This window comes from Arachis ipaensis, chromosome B03 (assembly GCF_000816755.2).
Source record: "Arachis ipaensis cultivar K30076 chromosome B03, Araip1.1, whole genome shotgun sequence".
Lineage (NCBI taxonomy): Eukaryota > Viridiplantae > Streptophyta > Magnoliopsida > Fabales > Fabaceae > Arachis > Arachis ipaensis.
Genome location: NC_029787.2, coordinates 44,580,386 through 44,587,529, shown reverse-complemented (window position 1 = coordinate 44,587,529; position 7,144 = coordinate 44,580,386).

Sequence of the window (7,144 nt, the reverse complement as noted above, 5' to 3'; positions counted from 1 at the left end):
TATAAAAAATATATCAAAATATACTATATTATATTATATTACTTATAATTTTTTAGTCCTCTCGGTATTCTTTTATTTAATATTATTTTAAACTATAAATATTAATTATTTATGATTTTATTCTTAGTTATAATTAGTTTTTTATTTACTTTGTTCTTTTTAATGGGATTAATAATTTATATTATAAAAAAATTATAATAATAAATTAATATACAAGAATTACACTTACAAATTTTTACAAAGCCAAACAAAAATATTTTTTTAATACAAAATCAAAAGTAAAAATTTAATAAAAAAAATATAATTATATATTTGAAATATTTGAATACTAAAAGGACTACAAGCAACGAAGTAAAGGGTAAAATTGATAAAATAAAATAAATTCAATCCTAATCTGATTATCTAAACGCAGAAGCTACAATTTCTACCTTCTTATAAACGCACGTTAAGAACTTAAAATCACGTTGGCGTTTAAAAAAAAAAAAAGCATCCAAACAAAAAGAAAAAGCGTTCAATGCACTAAAATGTGCTTCTCTTCCTTCTAACGCAAAACCAAGCACACCCTAATTCCCATCTTCTTAGTTAAGGAACTAATTGATGAGCCACCAAATGAAAGCCACCTAGTGATATATCTAGGGTCCGTTTGGAAACTCTAGAAGTAACTTTTTTTTACTTTTGACTTATAAAAAGTAGTAGTATTAATGTCTGGTGCAATTTTCAAAACTAAATTGCAACTTTCTAAGAAGCTATTTAGGAGTTTATAGAGAAGTTAAAAAAAATGACTTCTCTCATAATACTTCTATTTTCATCACATTTCTATAAAATAAGTACTTTTAGAGTTAAAAATCTAAACACAAAATAACTTATTTATAAGTTACTTTTAATAGAGTCATTTATTATTTAAGTTATTTTATAAAAAAGAACTTAATTAAGTTGGTTACCCAAACTGAGCATTATTCTTATTTACAAGCTAATAATATGGACTAGTACCTTGTTTTAAATATTTACATATAATTAACAAGCTCAAGTCCAATAAACCAATTAATTGCTTAGGCCTATGTTGTTTGCCTCCGGAAATAAACCAAAAGCCACTCATTGTACGACATTGGATTGGCCCCTCAATGCTCAGTTTGGTTCGAAAATCATTAAGTAATACTAATACCACAATCCAGTTCTCAAAAAACTTTTTTGTAGCAGATTTTAGTTTTTAAAAATTTAATTATGAAATTAATCTCCAAGTTTTTGTTTTGTATAACTGTTTATTTGGAAGGGCTAATATGAAAATTTCAAAAGTTTTCAGATTTTATTGTCTTTATGAAGTAATCATAGTGACGGATTTATCTAAAATTTTAAAAAATCTAACATATAATTGATTTGTCTAAATAAAAAGTTAAAGATTAATTTGATAATTAAAATTTATTAAGTTTTAAATATTTGACTAAAAATTTATTGAAGACTGATTTGGAGTATTACACGTTACTTTCATATCATAAGTTCTAAAGTAATCAAATTGGTCAACAAAATTAATAATATATAATATTTAAATTAATCTCATATTTTTTGCTAACTCCATTATATGAAAGTTAACGCCTATCGGTACCACACATACTACTAAATACTTTGTTAATATATCTGTTTATATCCTGACCCAACAAATAAAAGTCAGGCCTAATAAAAATAAAAAAGTCCATCCAGAGGGGTGGCCCTCACAACACATCCGACTTCTTTAAAGAGATCGAATACTGATTTAAGGAGACAAAAGTTCTACTTACCCAAGGTAGATAATTACCTCCAGTAATCTCTCCTACTATATATATCTTTTCTAAAATATAGATCCCAACAAACTCTCAAGATAAAGGGAACAGTTATCCATCTAAAAAGATGGAACTACTCTAACGAAAGTGGTTATCGACTCTACAATAAATACACTGGCACCCCCCATGTATATTCACGCCCTAATCTACGAAAAACCTGCTTAAAGCCCTTGCTAACTTAAGCATCGGAGTCTCTTGCAGGTACCACCCCCCACCTCCTCACGAGGAACTCGGACAGGCGGCACCTCGGCACCAAAGAGGTCGGACGCCGCCATATTAAGGGATCTGGATCTTACGTTCAGGCCCAAATCAACGTTTTAGGTAACTCTCGTAATATTGACGCCGTTGCCAGGGAACTGGAATTCTCCCTTTGACAAATGGCGGATCATGAACATGAAGACGGCCATACAGTATCTGAATCTGAGCAAGAAGCTCAACCAGAAAGCCAGGCCCTCGTGCTTCCTCCTCCACCACAACACCTCACGGGGAAGGTACCTCGGGAAATTCTCATCCAAGAAGGATCCATTATGAGGTCCACCGTCCCGAGGATGAAGACTGTCCTCATACAATCGAGATCCTAGACCTAGTTCATGGCCAAGGGGATCGGCTACAACAGCTCGAACATGAGGCTGAACGGCAACGAGAGACAAAACGGAAATTGCGAAGAGAGGTGAGACGACGAAAGGAGCTAGAAGACAAGCTCCGAAAGCTGGAAGCTGATTTACAAAGGAGGAATGATCGGAGGGAGCATGATGAAAGTCCCCTGGGAGGAGAAGACCCGTTTACAGAAGAGATCATGAAGGCTAAAGTTTCTAGGAATTTCAAATCGCCCGACATGGACCTCTATGATGGCACATCCAACCCGAGCCACCACCTCAGCAACTTCAAAAGTAGGATGTACTGTTGTAAAGCATTCCCGACTACTTTGACGAAGGCAGCCATGAAGTGGTTTGATAACTTACCACCTAGGTCAATAACCAGCTTCGATGACCTTGCTAGAAAGTTCTTAACCCGATTCTCTATCTAAAAGGAAAAAAACGAAGCACGCCCCAAGCTTACTGGGAGTAAAACAAGAGGTTGGAAAACCATCCGTAACTACATGGAAAGGTTCAATAAAGCCTATTTGGAGATACAGAACCTGCCAACCGAAGCTGTAATTATGGGTTTGGTTAATGGTCTTAGAGAAGCACCATTCTCCCAGTCAATATCCAAATGACACCCGACTTCTTTGAATGAAGTTCAAGAAAGGGTAGAGAAATACATCAACATGGAGAAAAATTCTTGACTTAGAAAGCCTTCCTTCTGAACAAACCTGTCCTACTATCAATCTCGGGACAAAGAAAGGGAACCCAAGAAAAAAGAGGAGCCAAATATAGAGAAACCTCGAAAGTATCACAATTACACTCCTCTTAGGGTTTCCCTGGTGGATGTTTACCGTGAGATATGCCACACGGAGAAACTTCCACCTCCTCATCCAATTAAGCATAAAAAAGCCGGAAGTCGGACTGAATATTGCGAGTATTATAAGCTGTACAGACAGTCTACCAATAAATGTTACGACTTGAGGAATGTCATAGAAAAGTTGGCCAAAGAAGGCCAACTTGACAGATACCTGGCCGACAGGTCGGACAATCCCAGGAAAAGAAGACGAGATGAAGAAGGAGGACGACCTGAACACCCTCCTCACACCCCAGAGCGACACATACACATGATCAATGGTGGGTTTGTAGGAGGAGGAATATAAAAATCCTCGCAAAAAAGACACCTCAAGAAGGTATATCAAGTCGGGGAAGACAGCCAATCAACCGACCTACACACTATCTCATTCACTAAAAAAGATGCTCAAGGGATATTACCAGGGCATGACGACTCAGTGGTAATGACTATGATCCTAGCAAACGCTAATCTCCACAGAACCTTGATAGATCAAGGTAGCTCGGCTGATATCCTATTTAAACCCGCTTTTGACAAGCTCGTGTTAGAAAAGAAAGATCTAAAGGCATACCCCGACAACCTCTTTGGGCTGGGAGATACCCCAATCCGACCCCTTGGTTATATCTCCTTGAAAACCACTTTCGAAAAAGGTATCCGATCAAAGACACTAAATATCGACTGCATAGTAGTCGATGTAACTTCGTACTACAATGCCCTAATAAGTCAGACTACCTTAAACCGACTTGGAGCTGTCGTCTCTACTCCTCACCTCTGCATGAAGTTTCCAACATCAGAAGAAATTGCTACTGTAAAGGGGGATAAAAAATTGGCATGAAAATGTTACAATGAGAGCCTCAGTTTGAAAGGCAATCCAGGGGGAAAAGAGGTCAACACCATTGAGTTAGGAGGGATCTGAACTCATTGAAAGAAGCCTGGAAGGAAGCCTGAAGGAATAACTCATTGACCTGTTAAGAGAAAACTTTGACCTCTTCGCTTGGAAGGCTTCCGACATGCCTGGCATAAATCCCAACATGATGTCCCATAAACATGCAGTATATCCTGGCTCCCGACATGTTCAGTAGAAACGCAGGAAGCTCAGACCAAAACGGACACAGGTCGTAGAAGAACAAGTACAAACCTTGCTAGAGGCAGGGTTTATAAGGGAGGTAAAATATCCACTATGGTTAGCTAACGTAGTGTTGGTGAAAAAGCAAAATAGAAAGTGGAGAATGTGTGTTGATTATACCGACTTCAACAAAGCCTGCCCTAAAGACCCTTATCCACTCCCCAGTATTGATGCTCTAGTCGACTTAGCATCAGGCTATAGATACTTATCCTTTATGGATGCCTACTCGGGGTATAATCAAATCCCGATGTATAAGCCTAATCAGGAAAAGACCTCGTTCATAACTCCAAAGGCTAACAATTGGTATGTAGTAATGCCTTTTGGATTAAAGAATGCAGGGGCTACATACCAACAATTAATGAATACGATGTTTTTCGCTCACATAGGAAAACTCATGGAAGAATATGTAGACAACATGCTTGTTGATGAGCGGATATTTTATACGCCTTTTGACATCACTTTTCATATAGTTTTTAGTAGTTTTTATTTAGTTTTTATTAAGTTTTTATAGGTTTTAGTGTTAAATTCACATTTTTGGATTCCACTATGATTTTTTGTATTTTTGGACAATTAGGCCCAAAACCAGCGTCCAACGCCAGCCACCTGCCCCCTTCCAGGCGTCCAGCGCCCAAAGAGCAGAGACCAATGTACAAACGCCCAAAGAGGATCCCTAGCTGGCGTTCCACGCCAAAACACTTTATAGCACGTGGATCTCATCAAAGCTCAGCCCAAACACTCACCAAGTGGGCCCCAGAAGTGGATTTTAGCACTAAATAGACTTTTATACTATTTTTGAGTTTTACATTGTGTTTTACTTCAGTATGAGTTTCTAAACCTCCTAGGTTGAGGGGAGGAGCCCTGCTAAGTCCTATGACTTAATAAAAGTATTACTATTTCTTCTCCGATCTGTGTTTGATCTGTTTCTAAGATGTATAATCCGATCTTCATCATGGTGAATAGGATGATCTAACCAATTAGATCTGTTCATCACATTAAGATGAATGTGCTTGACAAACACCCACATCTACTTGGGTTCGTGTGAATACGTGACTGGAAAGCACAAGCCAACAGCTATGTTTATGCATCTCTCAAACGGTTAATCCACGACTTCGTTGGGGACTTCTCGAGACACCAGTTCAGCCGAATTCCGGGGAGATTATGGTCTCCGTGGTATAGGCTAGAATCCAAAGAAGCAGCGTTCTCTGATCCAGAAGATTCAACCTTGTCTGTGGCACTTTGAGTAGGATCGCCAAGAGAATGACTTGCTAAGCACTTCACCCTTCGTCAGATTGGATGACCATGGCCAATGGCGTTCAATCTGTAATAGAGGAGATCAATGACCACGACCCATGGCGTTGATCACATACAGCCTGCCATAGAAGAAGATCATTCGCAAGCAGAGAAGATAGTACTACCAGAGTTAATTCAGAAAGACAAAGCAACTCCAACTCTCAACCTTATTCCTATCCTTATTCCTACTTAACATCCAAATATTTGATATAACAAGTACTTATACAAAGTTCCATCCAATGACCTTCTGATTCTGCCTGACTAAGACCTGCAAGATAACCATAACTTGCTTCAAGCCACAATTCTCGTGGGATCGACCCTGACTCGCTTAGGTATTACTTGGACAACCCAGTGCACTTGCTGGTACTGCTGTACGAGAGTGTGGGGTTTGCAAACATGCACCATGTTTTTGGCGCTGTTGCTGGGGATTGTTGAGTTTGGACAAACTGATAGATTGTCTTACTCCCTTGATCAGGTAATTTATTTTATTTTATTTTAATTGAGTCTTCTATTTTTGTTTTCTTCTTTTCTAATTTTCGAAAATCATTAAAAACCTTTTCAAAAATATTTTTTTCTTTTCTTAGTTCAATTTATGTTCTTGTTGAGTCTTTGATTTTTGCAAGAGGATAACTTTGATTTGAGTCTTTTATTTTTATTTTCTTCTTCAATTTTTCGAAAAATTCAAAAATCTTTTCAAAATATTTTTTTGTTCTTTGTTTAAGTCTTATGTTCTTGTTCTTGTTGAATTTTTTGTGCTCTTGGAGTCTTTCTTTCAAAAAAATTTTCAAAAATAGTTTCTTTGTTTAAAATTTGTGTCAAGTCTTTAAGTTTGGTGTCTTTTTGTTATTTTTTTTGTTTTTCAAAAATTTTGGTTTAGTTTTCTAAAAATTTTAAGTTTGGTGTTCTTTTTATGTTCTTGAATTCTTTAAGTCTTTAAATTTTGTTCATTGTGTTCTTGTGAGTCTTCAAAGTGTTCTTGAGTCTTGTATGTGTTTTGATCTTAAAATTTTTAAGTTTGGTGTCCCCTTGTGTTTCTCTCCAAAATTTTCGAAAATTAGGGGAGCTAGATCTAAAAATTTTAAGTTTTGTGTTTTTCTCTTTCATCATAAAATTCAAAAATAAAAAAATTATCTTTTCTATCTTATCTTTCACTTAATTTTCAAAATTTTTTGATTAAAATTTCAGATTTTGATTTTAAAATTTTATCTTATCATATCTTAGTTGTCAAGTTTTCAAAAATCAAATCTTTTCAAAAATAAAAATCATATCTTTTTCAAAAAAATCTTATCTTTTTCAAAATCATATCATATCTTTTTTCAAAATTTAAAAATCTTATCTTATCTTTTTCAAATTTTAAAATTTAAGAATTCAAATTTCAATTTTCAAAATTAATTCTTTTTCAAAATTAAATTTCTTATCTTATCTTTTTCTAATTTCAATTTTTAATTTTAAATCTTTTCTTATCTTATCTTCTATTTTA